This window comes from Primulina tabacum, chromosome 14 (assembly GCF_025594145.1).
Source record: "Primulina tabacum isolate GXHZ01 chromosome 14, ASM2559414v2, whole genome shotgun sequence".
Classification (NCBI taxonomy): Eukaryota; Viridiplantae; Streptophyta; class Magnoliopsida; order Lamiales; family Gesneriaceae; genus Primulina; species Primulina tabacum.
The window spans coordinates 21,133,202-21,156,858 of NC_134563.1; the positions used below are offsets into that span (position 1 = coordinate 21,133,202).

Below are 23,657 nucleotides of genomic sequence, written 5' to 3' on the forward strand. Positions count from 1 at the left end.
GCATGCAGACTGATGGGTTGATCCCTTTTATGTCCGCCACCTTCCATGCAAAAGCAATCTTAGTGCGCTTTCAAAACTTCGAACACTTTGTTCCTCCATCACATCTGTCAAAGCAGCAGAAATAATGACTGGTAAAATGTTATTCTCACCTAAGTATACGTACTTTAGGTGTGGAGGCAATGGTTTGAGCTCAAGCGTCGGATGGCTCCTCCAAGCTTGACTTCTGAGGGATCAAATCACTTCGATCTCCCAAGTCCTCTAATCTCATCCTTATTGGCCTGTTCCATGGCTGGTTGGCATTGAGGTATGCCACTATTTTCGCTTTCTCTTCGTCCAATTCATCTTCTCTCAATTCAGTAGTGAGAGTGGCTTCCAAAGGATCTCTAATAGCATCCTGCACATAGTTAGACACAAGAGAATCAAAAGCATCAATTCTATAACAACTATCATAGTGCAGTGTGTGCTTGAGTGCATTAAAAACATTTAAAGTGATATCCTCTTCTCCCACTCTCAATCTCAACTTCCCTTCTTGCACATCAATTAGGGCCTTGCCAGTTGCAAGGAATGGTCTCCCCAAAATCAAAGGCATCTCCACATCCTCCTCCATGTCAAGTACCACAAAATCTGCAAGAAATATGAATTTGTCCACCTTTACCAAGACGTCCTCTATGACCCCTCGCGGGTATTTGACAGGTCTGTCTGCTAGTTGCAAGGACATCCTTGTTGGCTTAGGTTCTCCTAATCCGAGCTTCCTAAATACATATAAGGGCATAAGATTAATACTTGCACCAAGATCACACAAAGCCTTGTGAAAAACAACATCACCAATCATGCAAGGAATATAAAAACTCCCTGGGTCTTTTAGTTTCGGCGGGATTTTGTTTTGCACCAAAGCAGAGCAATTTTCAGTTAATTTCACCGTCATGTGATCCTCCAACTTTCTCTTATTAGCTAATATGTCTTTCAAAAATTTAGCATAACTGGGCATTTGCATCAAAGCATCGGCAAAAGGAATATTGATATGCAATTTTTTGAATACCTCAAGAAACTTACCAAATTGCGCATCAAGTTTTTCCTTTTTTAATGCTGCAGGAAAAGGTGGAGGGATAACAATTTTAGATTGTGCAGTGGGTGCTGGTGTTGAGTTGGAAGACTTACCTTTTGATGACTCAGTCTGTTCATCATGTGCTTGAGTTTTTTCTGTTCCTCTAGCCTCTAAGATCTTTCCACTCTCCAACTCGATGGCCTTCACTTGCTCTTTTGGATTGGTCTCTGTGTTACTTGGCAAGGTGCCCGGCTCTCTATTTACTATCATCTTTGTCAACTGTCCAATCTGATTCTCTAGCCTCTTTATTGACACATCTTGATTTTGGAGTCTAGTTTCAGTAAACGAGATACACTTAGACATCATCTGTTCTAAGTTGGACTTTTCTTCTCTAGGAGGGTCAGATCTGTACATCGGTTGTTTCCCATATTGTTGTCCTCCTTGTGGTCGATTCTGACTGTTTTGACCACCCCATGAGAAGGTTGGGATGTTGCCTCCATCCAGGATTGTATGTAGTTTGAGTACGGATCATTCCTTGGACGGTTTTGGACTCCCACTTGATTCACAGGTGCCTCTTCTGGCACAAAAAAAGGACCACTGTCTGGACAATCCTTAACATAGTGTTCTCCTCCGCATTTTTCACAAAATATCTCTTGATGACGCATAGTCGTGCCACCCATATTCAACCCATCCAACTTCCTATTCAAGATACCAAGTTGTGCAGTAATAGCGGAAATGTCAGTTACCTGGTGAACTCCTGCACTTCTTTGCTAGGTTGTTCCTTTCAGATTGAGGATGATAGCTGCTAGCAGCCATCTCTTCCAATAACTCGTATCCTTCCTCAGCAGTTTTTCGCAACAGGTTACCACAAGCAGCAGCATCTATCATAGTACGATTAGGAGTAAGCAAGTCATTATAAAAGATTTGAACGACTAACCCAAGTGGCAGTTCGTGATGAGGACATCTTCGTAGTAGATCTTTGAAGCGCTCCCATGCCTCATATAAAGACTCCTGCTCGAATTGAGCAAATGTGGTGATGTTTGCCCACAGCTTCATAGTCTTAGATGGAGGGAAGTATTTAATGAGAAACACTTCGCCATGTCCTCCCGTGTGGTGATCGAACCTACAGGCAAACAATTTAACCATGCTTTAGCTTCACGTAAGGAGAAAGGAAATAAACACAGTTTAACAGCATCATCAGAAACTCCATTAAATTTAAAAGTATCAAAAATTTCAAGAAAATCTGCGATGTGCGTGTTTGGGTCATCTACTGCAGATCCTCCAAAGTGGACTGTATTCTGAATCATCTGAATTATCGCTAGCTTAATTTCAAAGTGGTTTCCCGCACAATAGGCCTCACAATCCTGGGGCGTGCTCCATCCAAAGAAGGCTAGGCTTACTCTAGCATCGGTATGCGGCGTGGCATCTCAACATGTCTATCTTCACGATGTTCCTCCTCATGCTCGTGCCCGTGTCTCTCCATCAGTTTCTTCAGTCTCTGCTGTTGTCTTCTCCTGCGGAAAGTTCTTTCAATTTCAGGGTCAAACTGCTCAAACTCAACGTCATGTGACTTTGGCATGCATTGGAAGAGATAGCTGTAATAGAATATGGAGTGTTAACTTAATAAAATGAAACAATGCTAAAGAAAATAACTAAAAATAAAATTGTGAATTAACAGTCCCCGGCAACGGCGCCAAAAACTTGATCGAGCAAAACTTGCACTATAGAATCATTAATAAAAATATGATTTGTATGCTCAAAATTAATCGCAAGTACACGATGTCAAGTAATAGTATAATGTACGTGAGTACGAATATTGTTCCACTGAAGACTGTATTTGAGAATTATTATTTCCAGTTAACAAATCTTTAGCAACGAAAATTTGATTGATTGATTATTACTACTATGATCAAATAAACATGCAAATAAAAATATTCAATAATTAAATAATGAAATATAGTATCTAAAATGGTTGATTAAAATTCAATGAGAAATGAATTTGTTGGGAATATCAGTTCACCTACCCTCGTTAATTAATTAATTCGTTCTATAGTGATTGTATGCTTCCGACATGATTTCCTATTCAATTAAACACACTCTCTCGAGCTATGCCAAATTAATTCTACTCATTGAAGTAATTAAATGTCTTTAATTATTTATCAAGAGCGAATTGCATGTCGATCTATAGAATCCCCTAGTTTTCGACCCTTAGGACTATAACTATCGGCGCGTATCCAATTTCATATATCTATGTAAATTGTAGATCCACGAATTATGTTACTCGTTCCTATCACAAGCTATCTCTCGAACTCACTCGCAATACAAAACGTTGTTGAAGTTAGCTATGCTCTAACAACACAATGAAAAACAGTAACACAGTCAAGAATAACGCAACAATCAAAATATAAATTAATTAAATCAAAGTTTGGGGTAGTATCCCTTAAATCCCAACAAATATTTTTAAGTTAGCTACTAGAATTTATAGTAAAAATAAACACAACAATTGTTAAAGGATAAAAACTAGATTAGAAATACTAGATTTGATGAAAAACGCAAAGACGATGCCCGGAAAATTGTCGAATCTTCAATCCAAGCGCGAATTCCTCTCCAAAGCTTGTGGCGGCTGATGAATAATGATCAATCTTCGTGCAATCCCCCTTCCATATCCACCCCATTCAGAATTAAGGAAAGAAATCGTCCAAAATCTTTCCAAAAATACAAGCGCTCCCGGGCGGACATAAGTTTCCACCCGGGCGGGTGACCTTCGCAAATCTTCTATTTTTATTTTTCTTTGACGCGCCCGGGTAGACCTAAGTTTTCGCCTGGGCGGATGACCTTCGGAAAAACTCCTTCTCTCACGCCTTGGAGGGGCCCGGGCGGACATGAATGTGCGCCCAGGCGGATGGCTTTCGACTTTTTTCTTTAATTTTCAGTTTATGCACGACTCACCTACATTTTCACCAACTAAACGCATGAACAACAATAAAACATGAATTATGCTAAAATAATACAAAATGCATGCAATCTAAATGATAAATGCAACACAATGCGACATAATATGATAAGAAAAACAAGTAAAATCCCCCTATATCAAGAGACAACACCATCAGAATAATAATCATCCAAACAATGAAGCCATATACGGGTCCTCCTAGACCTCAAGGGCCTCAAAAGCCCCAAGGTCAATCCAAGAAACAAGGATAGCATAAGCCGTCACCACCTGTAGCACCAAAACCTGCAGAGGCACCACCATGCAAGAAGTGCAACCGACTACATTATGGACAGTGCGTGTTTGGTACTACTAAGTGCTTCATAGGCAAGGAAGAGGGACACGAAGCTGTTGATTGCCCAAAGAAAAATGCACCTACTGTCGGGCGAGCTTATGTTATGAATGCAAAGGAACCTGAAGGGGAGCCAGACACGACTCTTATCACGGGTAACCTAGTCATTTAACATTTTTATATTGCTTATTATTGCATGAAATGTTGAATTGGTTATTAGAATTGAATTGGGATCAAGTATAACCTAGTGGAAATTAGGTTGCATGCTCTACCTTAGTCGAAAATTAAGATATGATTTTAGAACCATAGAAATGGTATTTATTTTGAGCCTTATAATTATGCAAAGGATGAATTATCTCCAAATAAAAAGCTTAGGGCCAAATAAAAAAAATCATAATTAAAGGTTGTTAAGGGTTTCGAAATTTATGAAAGATCAAATGTGCAATATTCAAAAATTAAAGGGACCAAAATGTGGAATTTCGAAAATTGAGGGACCAATTTGCAAATAACCGAAAATTTGGGTACTAAAATGAAAATTTCTGTAACGTACCATACTTTTTACCTCTTAAAAAATTGCGGAAAAATTAAAAATTTTCCTAAAAGAATAATCAAACTTCAATTTCGATAACGTAAACCGTACGTCCCAAAAGTAGTTGCAACAAAAGATCTAAAAATAAATTTTAACAAAAATATTTGTTTGAAATCTCATAACCAGTAGCATGAAATCAGAGTATTAGACATTTCGTAAAAACTTAAAAACTTGGGCGGTCCTCGGGTCTAGCCTCCTGCTCGGTCCAAGCCAGCTCCTTGGTCCCCACCACTAGTCTCCTCGAAATCATCCTCACCTGCATCGATCAAGTCTAGTGAGTCTAAAGACTCAACACGTATAAAATGGACGTAACAAGTAATACGTAATAAAAATCACAAGCAACTTTAAAATAGGAAGTACATACTGAAACTTGAACTTGCATATCAAAAGCTTGAACATACGTACATACATACATAGACGTGCCATTGTCATAAAACTTTTCTTAAACATGCTTGCATACTTGAACATACATAACTTCATCATTTTGCGTAGAGGCATGTTTCAAAGCAGTTACCCATAACATAAATCGCCTGATCAGACTAAACCACAGTACTGGGCTAACAGGGACGAATCCACTGCCACATACATGAGATCCACATTCATGCTTTAAAGGGTGGATTGGTCCCCGTTCATGCTTTAACGCTTTCCAATCCTGATCTAAACCCGTTCATGATTTAACGGGGTGGATTGGTCCCTGGTAATGCTTTACCGCTTTCCAATCCCATATATAAATTGGTCACAAGACATTTAGCATACCTCAAAAACTTGAAATATTTTCTTGGCACGTCGAACATACTTACTTGGCTTTGTGGGATTCGTTGGATCTCGTTCAGAACATTGCTGCACATGCTAACATGCTACCATGAACTTTAAATTCCACAACTTAATCATGCCTATCGAATGCATTACCCAATGAATTACTAACTTATGACCTTCTACAATTGCTCGGGACTTCCCCGTAATAAACAACATACTAACCCCCGACTCAACCCTGAAACAAATCTTGTCAAGAAGTATGAATTTCCTCACCCAATAGAAGGTACAGACCTTGCTTAAAACATAGTTCAACGTTCCCAAATCAAACTTCATGACATCTAAATTAAATTTTAGTTACTAGGACATAAAGACTTAATAGTACCCAAAGGAAGCAATAGCACCTAGATTTAAAGCCAAAAATCTGCCAGAAGCAGCGCCTAGGCACCGCAGTGCAGCGCCAGATTGGCGCCTAGGCGCTTGCTGGCACGAACCTTCAGCGCTGCGGCGCCCGCAGTGCGGCGCTAGTCCGACGCTAGCACACCCCAAAAATTCTGCACATGAGCTCCCTATGACTTCTAATGCATACGCAACTTAACCAATCAGAGACAACACCTCAAAATTCACATGATCAACCCAATGGACACCCCTAAACACAACAAAGAACCTCCGACGATTCCCAAAAAAGCCTGCAACAAGAAATTCTCAAGAAAACGTCAATAACATATGTTTTCAGAAAACGCAGTTTGAGCAGTCCCACAAAAAACATCATAATTCACTCAATTTTTATCCAAATAATTCAAATTTTATATCAAATCGAAGGTATCAAAAATATCTACGTTTCATATGTTAAAAGTTTTCCCAAAATCTCGACCACAAAATCACAGTAATTCAAAATACAGTGAAAAACGAAATTTCAGATCTAAAACGTTAAAAAAATCGATTTGACAAGTTTATGCTCAAAATTCCACATAATATACACATGTTTTCATACATAAACAACATCACAAACGTAATATAACGAGATCCATGCAGAAACAACAGATTATACATGCCATTTTGATAATTAAAAGTACAGAAACGACGATTCCAACGTGGAGGAAGATGCGAGGTTGATCCGGGATGAACGTGGAACGATTTTCTTTGAAGAAAACCCAACAAAACCTTGCTGGAATTTGAGAGGAAGGGGCGGCTGCTGTTCTTATCTAAGAACCTTAATATTTTCTTTCAAAAATATGTAATAAAAATGTGAATTGTGAATTGTGTGACTCGATGTGTGTGTGTGTGTGTGACTCGATGTGTGTGTGTATGTGTAGTCAACTTAGGGGATTTAAATATTGCTTAATTAAAAATTAACTCGTAATTAAAAGTTAATTAAACACTAACTAAAATACCAACTTCTCACAAAATACTAGCATCTAAAAAAATTGAAATAAAATGCACAATGCTAACTTTAAAAGCTTTAAAAATTCTAAAATCACTAAATAAATAAATTAGACTTTTAAAAATGCTAAAAACTTAATAACTCTATCAAAATGCCCCAAACCTAACTTAAAATAAAATACAACGTTTAAAATTGCCAAAATCGTCACCGATCTCTTTTCCTCGATCCCGCATCGAATAATCGCCTGAAATATGAAACTCTAGAAAACATTTTATCGTGCATCACATAAACATAAATAATTTAAAATAATGCAATTTAATAAATCATGCATCAGTAAAATCATTTTAAATTTAAATAAATGATTTAACAATTAAAAAAATGCATGAGTTATATGTGTACTGATTTTGGGCTCTACAATTTCGAAAAAAGATTGAAGGGCGAAATTGCAATTTTTCAATAAGTGCTTAAGTTCAACGCGCAATCTTCACATAACTTTGGGATATTAAAGATAGAAATTCCTTAAGCTTCAACACGAAAAGATTTAAAAGACATTTTTGCCGCAGGGAGGATTATCATTCAAGGGGTATCTACCTATGCATTGCAAGATTCAGGAGCTACACATTCTTTCATATCTGAAACCTTCATCAAAAGACTGAATATTACTCCTGAGGATATGGGTTTGGATTTCAAAGTTTCTATTCCATCCGGTGATCAAATGCTCACGTCTAAAATTGTCAAGAATTTGGAGCTTCCATTATTCAAAGAAGTGGTTCGGGCAGATCTTATTGTGCTTCCTATGCCTGAATTTTATATTATACTTGGGATGGATTGGTTATCACTGAATGGAGCTTCGATTGATTTTTGTCAGAGATCAGTTGTCTATTCAACCGCCTAGCGGTAAATCTTTTGTCTTTGAGGCGGCGAGAAACAAGCAAATTTCGCACATCATCTCCTGCCTTAGTGCGAGGAAACATATTAAACGTGGATGCCAAGCTTTTCTAGCATGTGTCACTACCACACATGTTGTTATCAGTCATAAGTTAAAAGATGTTGATATTGTGAGAGATTTTCCTAGATTCGTTCTCGAGGACGTTTCTGGAATTCCGCCCGATCGTGAAGTGGAATTCTCTATTGAACTAATGCCGGGCACTGTTCCTATATCTAAAGCCCTTTATCGTCTAGCACCCGCATAAATGAAAGAATTAAAAGATTAAATCCAAGAATTGCTAGACAAAGGTTTCATTCAGCCTAGTTATTCTCCATGGGGCGCACCAGTATTATTTGTGAAAAGAAATATGGTAGTATGCGTTTTTGCATTGATTATCGAGAACTTAATAGGGTCACTATAAAGAATAAGTATCCACTGCCAAGAATTGAAGATTTATTTGATCAGTTGCAAGGAGCATTGATATTTTCTAAGATTGATCTTTGTTCTGGATACCATCAGTTGAAAGCTAAAGAGTCAGATGTTCACAAGATTGCATTTCGTACGAGATATGAGCACTATGAGTTTATGGTCATGCCATTCGGGCTGACCAATGCGCCAGCGATCTTCATGGATCTCATGAATCACGTATTTCAGCCGTATCTGGACCAGTTTATTATAGTCTTCATTGATGATATATTGATCTATTCCAAGAATAAAGAGAGCATAGTCGTCATTTGAGGACAGCACTGCAAGTTCTGCAAGATAGGAAGCTAAATGCAAAGTTCAGCAAGTGCGAGTTTTGGCTTGATAGAGTGGCGTTCTTAGGCCACATCATTTCTAGTGATGGCGTGGAAGTTGATCCAAGTAAAGTGGAAGCAGTGAAAGATTGGCCAGTACCGAAGAGTATCATTGAGATTCGCAGTTTCTTGGGACTAGCTGGCTATTATCACAAATTTATCCAGGGATTCTCATCTGTTGCAGTACCTTTGACATCATTGACTAAGAAAAATGCAAATTTTATTTGGGGATCCGAGTGTCAAGACAGTTTTGACAAGTTGAAGCAAACAATGATATCATAGCCAGTGTTATTTATGCCATCGGGGCAAGGCGAGTATGTTCTTTATACTGAAGCTTCTAAACTTGGTTTGAACGCAGTTCTGATACAAAAGGATCTATTTACAGCTTATGCGTCAAGACAGTTGAAAATTCACGAGAAAAACTACCCTACTCATGATCTTGAGCTTGCAGCAGTAGTTTTTGCATTGAAGATTTGGAGACATTACCTTTATGGGGAGAAGTGCAAAATATTCACCGATCATAAAAGTTTGAAATATTTCTTCACCCAAAAAGAATTGAATATGAGACAACGAAGATGACTTGAGTTAGTAAAGGACTAAGACTGTGAAATTAGCTATCATCCGGGGAAAGCTAATGTTGTGGCGGACGCATTGATAGAAAATCAGCAGCTATCATTCAATTATCGCTCCAAAGACCATTGCAGTCCTGAGATACAGCAGTTTGAGCTTACAGTCTATGCTAGGGGCGAGGCCCCTGATCTTGCCACATTATCAGTACAGTCGACTTTGAGGGACAGAATTCGTGATGGGCAGTCTATTGATGAGCAGTTACAAAAGTGGAGAGCAAGAGATGAAGCCAAGGGCCGGAAGTTATATTCAGAGATGGATGGTATAGTTCATTATTTAGATCGTTTATGGGTTCCTAGTGATGATTCTTTGAGAGATCTCATTATGAAGGAAACTCATGACACACTATATTCCATTCAACTGGGAAGCACGAAAATGTACAAAGATTTAAAGTTGTTATATTGGTGGCTAGGCATGAAGAGAGATATTCTGAGGTTTGTATCCGAGTGTTTGACTTGTCAACAAGCCAAAGCAGAGCATCAAAGACCAGCGGGAAAATTAAGCCACTCCCTATTCCTGAGTGGAAGTGGGAGAATATTACGATGGATTTTGTAGTGGGATTGCCGAAGACTATTAAGGGATTCAATGCTATATAGGTGATAGTGTATCGTATTACGAAATCAGCACATTTTCTACCTATCAAGATGACCTTAACCGTGATTCAGTATGCAGAGTTATACGTTCGAGAGATAGTTCGGCTGCATGGGATTCCTGTATCTATTGTATCTGACGTAGATCCGAGATTTACGTCATCTTTTTGGAAGAGTCTGCATGCAGCAATGGGGACAAAGTTATTGTTTAGTACAACATTCCATCCTCAAACCGATGGTCAGTCCGAAAGAGTTATTCAAATTTTGGAAGATCTACTGCGAGCATGAGTTATTGATTTCCAAGGCAGTTGGGAACCAAAATTACCTCTTGTGGAGTTCACCTACAATAATAGCTATCAATTATCAATCAGGATGGCTCCTTTTGAGGCACTTAATGGAAGGAAATGTAGATTTCCTATTCATTGGGACGAGGTTGGTGAAAGATGAGAGATTGGTCCGGATGTCATTGAAGAGACTGCTGAGCTTGTAGTCAAAATTCGTGAGAGAATGAAGACTGCACAAAACCGACAAAAGAGTTTTGCTGACAAGATATGAAGGGACTTAGAGTTTACAGTGGGCGACCATGTATTTGTGAAAATAGCATCTATGAAAGGTGTTATGCGCTTTGGCAGGAAAGGCAAGCTTAGTCTAAGATTTATAGGTCCGTTTGAGATTTTAGAGAGGATTGAGACACTAGCTTATAGAGTCTCATTGCCACCAACGCTTTCTGGAGTTCACAACGTGTTCCATATTTCGATGCTGCAGAAGTACATGTTGAATCCATCACATGTGCTAAATTATGAAGCTCTACAATTGACTACAAATATTACATATGAAGAAATACCTGTCCAAATCTTGGCAAGACAATAAAGGAGACTGCGAAACAAAGTCATAATTAGGGAATTAATTAACTATATAATATGTTATATCACCCCAAACCCTACACTTTTCTCTCAAACTCAGGCCTCACTTTTCAGAAATTTTTCTCTCCCAAAGACTCCAATACACAACACAACACACACAACTCAAGAGGGAAAAATCGAAGCAAGCTTCAAGGATTTAAAGCCAAGGCTCTTGCCCCGTTCTTCGCGATTGTCAACGAGAATTCGCGCGTTTAAAATGGAAAGACACAAATATTTCTTTCCTTCAAAACATTATCATACCATAATATGTTTTTATACGTGAAAAGTTTGGAAAACAAGTGGCACCTTTGGTTAAATTTCATTTTCATGAGCATGGATGTCTTAAGCCTCGATTTTTGCTTCCAATTCATAGTTAATATGATGTAAAGGGGTTGCCATGATATAGGTTATGATTAAGCATGGTGCACACGATTTTGGAATCCTAAGATCACACTTACCTTGCAAAACAGATAGGACACAACCTGGTGCATAAGTTGCTGTCATGGTGATCATGGGTTCGGTTTTGGTGTAGGAGGGCTTGGCTCGGTTTTGGTTTGAGTCAAGGCTTAGCCAGGGTCTGTGAGGGTCAAGGGTAGAGTCCTAGCCATGCTAGGACTCGAGTAAGTGGGCTGGGAGGAGTCCTTGCCAACAAGGACTCCCACCCGAGAGTTATCAAGCCTATGCGCAGAACTTGCGCAGACTTCCAGGGGCTCGGTCTGTGGGTCAGAGGCTGGGCTAGGGTGCATCCTTAGGGTCCTAAGTGAGTGTATAACAGGTTGGTTCAAGGGTGATTCGGTCGACTAGAGTCCTAGGCACCAAAAACTTAGGGTTCATGCACTTGGAGATTCTCGGCCAGCTGAAGTGCTTGGTTGGGGAGCCTCTTTTCGATCCTAGGGGTCATGTCCATGGGTTCCAAGGGTTCAAGAGGGTGTCCTAAGGGGTTGGTCAGGGTCTACACCAACATGGTTCGAGGGTGGCTCGAGAGAAATCAAAGATGGCTCGGGGTAAACTTTCAAGGGCCAAGTTAGGGTTTTTAAGGTTAAAATAAATCGAAACACGGCCCACGGGGGTCGATTTGTGCTTCACGAGGGCTAAAATAATATAAAAAGACTAAGTTTTAAATTTAAGAATTTTATATTAAAGTTTGGGATTTTCGGGATTAAAACGCCTTCAAAACGACTAATTGCAAGTTAATTAAAAAATCTAGTTTTTAAGCTAAATAAAATTATGAGAATTTTAATTTAAGCTTAAATAATTATGTGGGTCATGTTAGAGGCAACGGCATTAGAAAAATATCAAAAACATAAAATTGTATGTCCAGGGGTAAAACGGTCTTTTTACACCTAAAAATTTGTAAACGTCATGGCAGTGCTCTAAGTACTGTTCTATATGATAATATGGTTATTTATGGATGTTTATGATCTTAATATGTTAAAGTATGATTTTTAAATGTTTATGGATTTTGTTACAATTTAATCTTGACATTTAAAAGATATGTTGCATGCTTGGTTTAAAAGAAAAACGACATAATATGCATGTTTTTATTAAGTGAGGAAAATACGAAATGTTGAAGTACGTGAAGGATTGTGGCCAATACGATGACATGTTGGAAATATCGTGAGGGTTATGGTCCCAGTGGGAGCCCGACGATCGTGTTTCCATTGATACGAATACGAATACGTGATACAAATACGAATACGTTGATATGTTAACAATGGACTCAGTTGACCGGTGAGAGTGTTTCTGATGTCTCCGCCGCCCAGTATTGTGGTTTTATATAGATGGATCCATCGCCCATTACGATTAATAATACGAGTCACAATCACGACCTGAATTTAATAAACATGAATATGAATATGTATATGATGATACGGATATGAATATGTTGATATGAATATAACATGTTAAATATGAATATGAATATGTTGTTATGAATATGTTTATGTTTAAATTTTATGTCTTATCATGAAAATGTTATTTTAAGTACGAATATTTTTCACTGTTGCTTGTGCTTTTTTACGTATTATTTGTTATCAACAATATGATGTGTTGAGTCTTTAGACTTACTAGGTGTGTTTGATGCAGGTGATATTGATAATTATGATATTGGAGGTCTTGATGGGGGTGACTTTACTGGACTGTCAATGCACATAACCCGAGGACCAGCGCTTCTATTTTCCGCATTTCAGTTTATGAATTACATTAAAGATTTTACAACTATTTATTATGTTTTGAGATATTTTGAGAAGTTTAGTATGGGCAACACTTTTCAACATTTATTGCTTTTTAGGTTTGGTAAAACGATTAACGATTTCATGTTTTGACTATTTCCTTTGGATTTTCAGTTACTAGTTGGATGTTTTTTTTTTAAATAGTGCAAGGTATTTTCAAAGTATTTATATATGTAGATGTAATGGCCGAAATTTTGAGAGCTTTAAAAAAAATAAAATAAAATTTTCTAGTACTTTTTAAGAAAACAATTAAGTAGACGTTTCAACAATTTTCAAATACATTATTTATTTGGCCAACTTTTGATTTAGGAACACTTCCACAAATAAAAAGTTACATTCTCCATATAGAAGTCATACTTCTAATTTTCCTTGTGCTTATAAACTCCTTGATAAGCCGTTCAACACGTTGAACTAATTTCCATCTCAACAGGATCTAGAAAGTTAGCACATTTGTGACCCTCAATGGTTCAATGCTACAACTAGCAGTGGGTTCATATCTCTATGTGATTCAGGACTAAACATGTCCTTATATGAGCATACCCCAATTGCTCCATTCTTAATCATCAACTCCTTGATAATAAAACGTCAGAACTCAAGTCCGAAAGTACCCAACCAATCATGTTAAACGCCTAACAGCATCGTTTACATGATTCCCTAGGTGTCAAATGATAGTGCTGCAAGAACCATTCCATTATGGTTAGCGTACAGTACGGTCCCTTCATCTCATATATCCCGACTGATTCGACAACTATTGGTATATCGAGAGCTGTCAAATAATCGATACTATGTGTCATGTCGTAGTTGCATCGATGGGGTAATCTAAGAAACTCCTTTCTTAATTACCACCAACACTTTGATCAGATATTTCAAATTACATACACATGATATCACATAGGATATCTACACCCAAAGGTAAGCAGTGAATACCCAACTACAATGCATCGACTTCTACATGTTTCGACAAAACACCCAACCTTGCCATCTGATGACCCTATAAGGGTCGGTTAACAAGTCAAAGTGTAATTCTAGCATATAAAGTCTCAATGTTATCCCGGATCATAAGGACTAATGGTGTACAATCATAAACTAGAACGTTTCCACTCGATAAGTGAGAACCACTTGGAAAGTCCTTTATGGAGGGTTGTTCAGTGCACACTACAAGGAGCACATATCTGCATGCTCGGACATCACAATGTACCCTACCAATTAAACATGTTACTCACATCGCAGATACTAGTCTCAAACTCAAGCGGTCTTTATCCTTGTTAATGGCGGCTGAATCGAATAGGAACTGTTTAGAATATACAATATTCAAAATATGAGTTTCATGATAGTCATCATATGAGCATCTCATATTCTTTCTATTATTTGTATATTCAAGTACTTTATCTATGCATCTAGCATTGGTATACAAATAAAGATGTGCCATAACTAATAATTTTAAATATTATTAAAATAAATATTGTTTAGACATAGAGTTTAAACATGAACCCTCGGCCAACACTTGGCTCGACGGGCACCTACTCTAAAAATCTCCCACTTGCACTAGAGCCAGGTACACATATGCTTCAAACACATTCATTCGCGATACTTCTTGAATAATGGTCAAGGTAAAAGCTTAGTTAGTGGATCAACAACATTATCTGCGGAGCCAACTTTGTCAATGGATACTTCTCCTATTTCCACAATCTCTCGGAGGATGTGGTCCTTCTCAATACACGTTTGGATTTCTGATGAGGCCTTGGCTCCTTCGCCTGAGCAATGGCTTTCGTGCTGTCAGAAAACACCGGGACTGGAGCAACTTCATTAGGAATGATGACCAACTATTGGACGAAATTCCTTAACTAAACAGCCTCCTTCGCTGCAGCTGATGCATCAATGTATTCGGCCTCAGTGGTTGAATTTGCAGTATTGTTTTTCTTGGAACTCTTCTAAGAGATAGCAGTACAATTGAGCATGAATACGAACCTAGAGGTTGACTTTGAGTCATCGATATCGCTTTGGAAGCTAGAGTCGGTATAGCCTTCCAATTTTAGTTCTCCACCCACATGGACAAAGAACAACTTATTGGTCCTTCTCAAATACTCGAGGATGTCTTTCACAGCTTTCCAGTGTGGAAGACCAAGGTTCGATTGATATCTACTCACTATACTTAGTGAAAAAGCAACGTCAGGACGTGTAGATATCATCTCATACATGATGTGGGTCCCCGGGGTCCGACATCTAATATTAATAATCATAAATGTAACAAACCAAACGATTTAGTAAAACAAATAATATGTGGTTCATAAACCAACATAACATCATTAAAATAATTTAAAGGTCTAAAATGTTTGAAATATAAGTTTTAATATGTCAAAATAAACTAGTGACCCAAATTAATCCAAATATCATCAAATAGCTCCTAAGACCCAAGAATCCCACTCTAACTCGTATCTCCTCGCCTGGAGCTGGACTCTGTCATCCCAGTCTCGCCTCACCTACCGCCAAGCACATAAAAACAAGATGTAGCTGACGTGCTGGTGAGTATAAACCCAGTATGATACAATAACATATGCGAATTAAAAAGACAAATAGTTCATATAAATTTATAAAGATGCAATATAATGCAATGCATGATCAGAAGCTGTGGGCTATCAATAAATCTCAAAATCAAGTGAATCATCTGGTCATAGGTACCCAAGGGAAGAGAATCCCCGATCAACATCCACCGACTCATTCGCTCGAGGTGGGGTGCTGTATTCTACAATCCCAGGACTATGGTGCGCCTATAGACAGTGTTCAGGCCATAGCAGTGATCTCCACATACACTATGCCAACTCAACTATAGCCCCATACGTCAAACAAATCAATAAATCAAGGGGACCTCTGCCATATTAAATCTGAATCGACAAATGGCTCAATATGCAATGTAATGATGCAAATCAAAATCATTATCTCGATATACTAATAAACTCATCTCAAGACAACAATCATCATCAAATCACAAGTAATTCATCGAGCCATAAAATTTTCAATTTAAAATAAAAATGATACCGTTCAAATATTACCAAAAAGAGATCGAAATGTGTAGTTGAGAAGTCTTGAACCCCTGAAGTATACTATCTCAAGAACTCGGATTATTTATAAAAAAGAGCAGTTCCTGTACAAAATTCATAATTAATTCAACACTGCTTCAAATCGAGATCTGCAAATTGGATATGCAAGAAAACTCAAAGCCCAAAAATTATTCTTTGCAAAGTTTTGTCAAATAAACTCATTTACCAAATCGTTCATAATGTGAAACATACAACATCATTCCCACGAATTCTGCTTCAATGCATTTCTGGCACATTCTAGTAGTTAGAGCATAACTTCTTAATATCAAATGGAATCGAGCCAATTTAGTATCATTTCGAAGACAAGACAAATAACTTTCATTTGAACATCAAATTCAGAATCCCAACCAAAAAATCCAAGAATTCGAATAAACAGAAGGCATGTACACAAATATGCACTAACTCGGAATTCCAGACCAGTTTTATTAAAAATTACATATCACTTTCAATTCTTCCTGGAATTGAGTGATTCAAGAACCAAATCGAAGCTAACTCGATGATCTACAAGTTTGATGAAGACCCTAACTCCAAAATCCAAACACAACATTCCCATATACACGAAATACAGGAGGTGTATAAATTGTTCTTTGCACATAAACAAGAAAGCATTCTCATATCTATTTTAAATTCAAACCAACTCAAATACAATATCTTCAACATCTTAATATCTCAAATATCAACTAAAATATAAATTCTAAATTTCAACCCATTTTCAAACTTGAATAAAAATGTAAAAAACTTACATCCTCTTGAAGCCCGTGATGAGAGGATCACAAATCTACCTTCATTTCAAATTTTTCTTGAGCAAATCTCGCTTAAATGGAAGAAGAAATGTATAGACAGAAGGATATGGATGAGGATTTGGGTGAAGGAAGAGGAAAAATAATTGGAGGATGAATGGTGGAAGTCAAAGTGTGTTTACATAGTCAATTTTCGCATCTGTAGCGCCGCAGCGCCACTTTTCAGCACCTCAGCGCCAAATTTGTGCAACTCTAGCGTCGCAATGCTTGTATAGTACCAATTGCAAATGCATATGGAATGCTTGTCATCGCCGCAATCTCTGCATTAATCTTGGAAGATATAAACTTGGATAGGAACACGCCATGACATATTGGTAGATGTCCTTTCTTGGACTCATCTATCGAGAACCGCTTAACGATGATATCAATGTATGTGGACTGGATGAGACCAAGCAATCTTCTTGATCTATCTATATAGATCTATATTCTCAAGACAAAAGATGCTCCACTCAAGTCCTGCATCGAGAACTTACTTGTTAACCATATTTTAATTGATTACCACATCCCTACATCATTCTCAATGAGTAAGAATGTCATCAACATAAAGCACCAGGAATGTCACATCACTCTCACAGACCTTCTCATAAACACAAGGTTCCTCGGGATTCTTAGAAAAACCAAACTCTTTGATTGTACTATCAATCTAAGGTTCCAACTCCTAGATGCATGTTTAGACCATAAATTGATCTCTGAAATTTGTATACCATATGCTCACTTCCGACAGATGTAAACCCTTCAGGTTGAGACATGTAAATCTCTTCCTTAATATCCCCATTAAGAAAGGCTGTCTTTACATCCATCTACCATATTTCATAGTCATACCATGCAGCTATGGATAGCAATAACCTTATATACTTGAATATTGCAACTGGAGAAAAGGTTTCCTCAAATTCAACTCATTTTCTTTGAGTATAGCCTTTTGCTACTAATCGTGCTTTGAAAGTCAATACCTTCCCATCCGCCCCAAGTTTCCTCTTGTAAATCCATTTACACCCTATGGGAATAGTTCCCTCAGGTGGATCCACAAGATTCCACACTTTTTTCGAATGCATGTAATTCATCTCAAATTCCATAGCTTCAAGCCGCTTTGATGGATCAGCATCAGATAAAGCTTCCTTGGGGTTATTGGATCACATCCATGGTTAGGTTCATCATGGCCCCCCTTGTGGACCAGTCTTCGTACTAGATTAAGAACCCAGATGAAGAATTGACTACTCTTTCTTGATGGTGGACTTAAAGGTAACAAGCACATTCACCAACTCCTCAATGGTAGGCTCTTGCTTGTTCATGTTGAAATTCATCACAAAAGGATCAAATGAGCTAGGCAGTGACAAGAGCAACACATCAGTGGTCAACTCCGATGGCAACGTAAGATCCATGGCAACGAGCTTGTCCTCATGCCAAATCATCTTTAGGCCACGATCATGGACCGAGGCCCCATCTCGCATGCGTAAAGTGATTAGCTCCTTGACGGTAGCATGCCTAAGAGGCCGTGTTTGTTCACCAAAGAGCTCCTTGAAATGCAAATGAATGTCAGCAGCACTCTTTGCATCCTCAAAACGCCTCTGCAACTCATCATTCATAGAAGCCTGCATATAACACTTTGCTTTCAAGTCATGGTCACACCAATCCTTATAAGTCTGCAATTCCTCAGGAGCGCAGATAGTGGGAGCCTCAACAGGGGGCGAGTCAGTCAGTATATATGATATATTTTTCAAATTTAGGACGATTTTTAGGTTTCTTAGCCAATTGAGATAATTAGATCCGGTTAAAATGTATTTGTCGAGTATTGCAGATAACAGGTTGAGAATCGAAGACATTGTCAAATTTGTACTGAAAAGTAAAACCAGATAAATGTTAATGACTATTTTAAAATATTTAGTATGATATAAAGTATAGACTTTAATTCATAAATTTTCACGCTCACTGTTTTGACATTTTTCACTAACCTCTATTGACAACTAGAAACTCCTTTACTCAGTAGGTACGTAAGGTCCAATTAGCAAATTATGATCCCGAATAATATCAGCCAATCATAATTTCTAAAAGTTAGTTTCCAATTGCATCTCCATGCAACCCTTTACGTAAACTTTTGTCTCACGTTTGATTAGGACCCAATAATATGATGTCGTTCATCTTTACGTGTCAAGCCTTACCCATCGATGTTGAACCTTAACGGACGATCGCCATGAATTCCCGCAATAATATGAGCCGAAATCATAAGATTTCCACGTAATTCACATCACCATGTCAATGGATGTCACAGGTTTTCGGTGTCCAAGGCTCCCTCAATAATATGAGCCGAGCACTGAGCACGAGTAACGTTCATCATACATCCATTGTCGATGGAAGACATGAAAATTATAAACACCTTTATAATTCTCTTTTCGGGCTTGATATAATTTTGAATCTTATTCAAAATGAGGGTTTTTAATTTTGAAAGGTCTCATCATTGATTTTATTTAAAAACTCGCCATGTGTTGATTGTATGTTTGTCTGATTCATGCAACTTTGTTATTATCACAATAATAATGCACATACTCATTATTTATAATATATCATGCATATATTATTAACATTAAAGTAACAAGGATGATCAATCGCCCCAATAACTAATGGCCCGTGTGAGCCAAACGCGGGCCTATGTCCAATCCTAGGGAATGCATGGGATGCAAATGGAGAATTACATAAGCTTCCAATATTTACATGTCTTTGATCTTCATAATCATCAAATCTCACTATCTTCTAATCTTGATCTTCCACTATAATAATATTTACAAATAAATATCCATGGCAAATAGAGATACATCTCATGGGGTGGGAACGAGCTATAAACCAAGCCCACTTATAAATTGATAATTATTACAATCATTCAACACAAAATATCCTAACATACACCTAGCAAATTGACTTGGGCTTTTGATCATCCTTCAAGCATAATATCACATATCATACACCATCAATTAATTATCACAATAATCAATTGATCCAATATTATATATCTTGATCCTATCACTAACCGCCATGATTATAAATTAAATCAACAAAGTAAACAAAATCATTTGTTTACTTTCTAATTAATTTATTTATAACCGAATTTCTTGTAAATCACTATTTACTATAACTAATTAAATTACAACTTCAATTAATTATTTTATAAGAAAATATATACAAATTTTGAAGATTTAAACTTAAGGACCCAAAAAGACATTTTTCACCAAAAATATTTTTGCTCATTTAAATTTCGCAAAATATGTTAGCCATTTAATAGCCCAACAACTCAAGGCCATGACACTTTGATAATCCAAAACAATTTTAGAAACCCTAGTCGTCATTGTCATTGCCGGATATCCGTCGCCCAATTCCATGAACACACAAAATTTTTTATTTAATAAAATGAATGGGTTGTTTCGGGGGCTGCCCTTGCTGCCCGAAATGGGCAGCCCCACGAGCAACCCAAGCTGCCAAAAATGGGCAGCAACATGGCCCCCGAAAACAACCCATGTTTGGACTTCAATTTGTTCTAACGATTATCTCATGCGGTTAAAAATGATACTCAATATAATATCATGTATTTGCTACACAATTAAATTACATTAGCTCTTGATACAACTTGAAAGCGGATTGATTACGGTGCTCAGAAGCGCAACAGAAGTTTCAAAAAAAATTATTTTCATAGCAAAAATCGAGCACCCCCTTCACTTGATGTGTAGCAAATACAAATAAACAAAAAATTTCATACATAGTATGTTTAGAAATGTACCTATCAATCACAAGGATTGATTTTTTGCTCCAACTAAGTTGTAAACAACTTAGCTCTTGAGGGTAGACAATCTACAAGCTTCCAAGAGCACTCCTTGCTCAAATGGACTCCTTCCTTCAAATTAGATCCACCACTAATAAGGAAGATCCACTCTACACTTGCACTAGAAAGGTAGAGTATTTTTCATTGAGAAATGTATGCTTTAATCAATGAAAATTAAGAAGCAAATGTTAAGAAAATTGTGAGAATAATTTCGGCCAAGGTAGTGGGGACGAGAGAAGAAGAGTTTTCTTGGTGCATGAAAAAGTAAAAAGTGCTTTTCAAAGACATGATTGCCTTTGACTCAAAAGTTGGCTTCCAACCTTTCATCTCCCAATACATGCATTTTATTTGGGCTTGTAACAATTATAAAGCCCATGGACTTTTATTTAAATATCTCAAACACATTTCTAACCATTAGTTGAATAATTATTTTCAATTTGGCTCTACAAGATCCAATGTTATTTAATTAATTCAACACTTAAATTAATTAATTATTTGGACCCTACTAGGTCCACTAGTATTTAATTAATTCAGCATTTGAATTCATTTAAATTAGTCCATAATAATGTTTATAAAAATCACAATTTTCAAATACATTATTTGTTTGACCAACTTTTGATTTATGAACACATCCACAAATTAAAAGTTACATTCCCCTTATATAAGTCATACTTCTAACTTTCCTTGTTCTTATAAACTCCTGTATAAGCCGTTCAACACGTTGAACTAATTTTCTTCTCAACAGGATCTAGAAAGTTATCAATTGTGTGACCTTCAATGGTTCAATGATACAACTAGCAGTGGGTTCATATCTGTAATGCCCGAGATTTTTTTACTGTAATCAGACATTGATTAATTAACAGAATTGAGATTTCAGTAGCGAAAGGAAGATGCCAGTGGAGAAGCCGAGCGCCGGTACATGGACCAACATCTTTGTACAGAATGTTTGGCGCCCGAGCGGTAGGAAATGACCGCCCGAGCGCCACTGCACCACAAGTTTAGAATTTGGACAGAATGTCTGGCGCCCAAGTGGTCGAAAATGACCGCTCGAGCACCAGTGTACAACAAGAATTGTCTCAGGCAGAAAGTCCCGCGCCCGAGCGGTAGTTTTTGACCGCCCGAGCGCCGACTGAAATGAAAGAAGAATAAGCCATGTTTCTTCAACATGCAACTTAAGATATATATATATATAATCCTTCATTTCCTCCCAGCAAAGAAACGAGAAGAGCTCCAGGGAAGCTACGAGAAATCCTTACACCTTTGCACCTCATAGAATTCTGATTTTGCAAGATCCAACCGTTAGAATTTCAATCCGACTTCAGTACCGTGTTTCTCTTGACGAGAGCTTCAACTGCACGTAAGTTTTCTTATGTTCTGATATGATTTGAAATTATGATATGGAAGAAATCTTGATATGACTTATATATGGTGTTCTTGAGATATTAGACATCGTATAATTGAAATCAGATTGAAGAACGGATACCGTATGAAATTGTTATGATTTTCAAAATTGATTTGAGTGAGATTATACAGATTTGATATCAGAATTGTGTTGCTATCGATTATGAGATGTTGGGATTAATATCTGATTGATATTGTATTGCTGGGTATATTGAGATTGTGCCGTTATGCCGTTGAAACAGAATTTGATTGAGTTCTGATTATATCCAGTATTGATTTGAGTGGTATATTGATATTATACTTATCGATATTGTCATTGCCAGATTGAGTATTGATAGATTCGAATTCGAGACTTCGAGTTCGTCAGATCGACAGAGAAAGGTATAAATCAATGTTGAACCGGGAAGATATGACTCGAGTTTGATTTGACTTGAGTTTTCCCAAAACCACATACTTTAATTTATTGCATTGATATTTGCAATTCATGAGATTGATATGCTTAGTCTATTGATTTATAGCAAAGCAGGTGTTGAGTCATGGGCTGATGTGCCTAGTCTTTGGCTGATGTGCTAAGTCTTCGTCTGAGTCTCCAAGACCGTGAATGTGTAATTTATATCGATGTTGCTTAGGAGTTGTTTCATTCCTATCGCTGAGATTCAATATATGTGACAATGTCCAGGAACCGAGATCCTTAGATTAGAGATGAGTCGAGTCTAAGATGACGAGTCCAGAGTTTATTTACAGCTTTATATCGATTCATGTTTTTCATATTTGATACATGTTATTGATATCTGTTTCATGATTTTATATTTGTTTGTATGATTACATATATACATTGTTTATACTGGGATGTATTCTCACCGGATTTATCCGGATGTTGTTGTGTTTGTATGTTTGCATGAAAACAGGTGGGACATGATCAGGGTCACGAAGAGGATGAGAGATTCAAGTTTAGTGTGGAGATCCGGACTTAGGAGCAGATTTAGTTTTCAGCACTTGATGTAGTTGTTGAACACTAGTGGATCTGAATATCTGTTGTACAAGACTTGTACTTTATGTTGATGTTTATATCAGACTGATTATCCTATCTTCCGCACTTATGTATTAAAAAAAAATTTAGACCCAGATTAATTAATTGATCCTATTATGATTAATAAGACGAATTAGGTTTGGGTCCCCACAGCAGGTGGTATCAGAGCCGTAGGTTACCTTAGACTGAGAGAGAAGATAGTGAGCGGGGTAGAATGAGTTTTCTTCCTTACTTTTGATTGCTAGCATATTTTACTGCTTTCAATGCATGTTTACCTGATTATCTGATTTGATTGGTAACGTGTGTTATTGAGAATGAATCAGAACCGATTCTTGATCAGCAGTAAGATGATCATAAGAGGACTGAAACAGGTTTGTTGTATTTGGTTACTAACCC

General features: G+C 37.4%; 1 non-coding gene across 1 annotated transcript; it reads left to right on the forward strand.

Annotated features, from left to right (window-relative positions):
- Positions 1-1,991: 1,991 nt before the first annotated feature.
- On the forward strand, positions 1,992-2,097 carry LOC142525720 (small nucleolar RNA R71). The gene has a single exon (XR_012815171.1). It is a non-coding gene; the product is annotated as a small nucleolar RNA R71 (small nucleolar RNA).
- Positions 2,098-23,657: the final 21,560 nt, after the last annotated feature.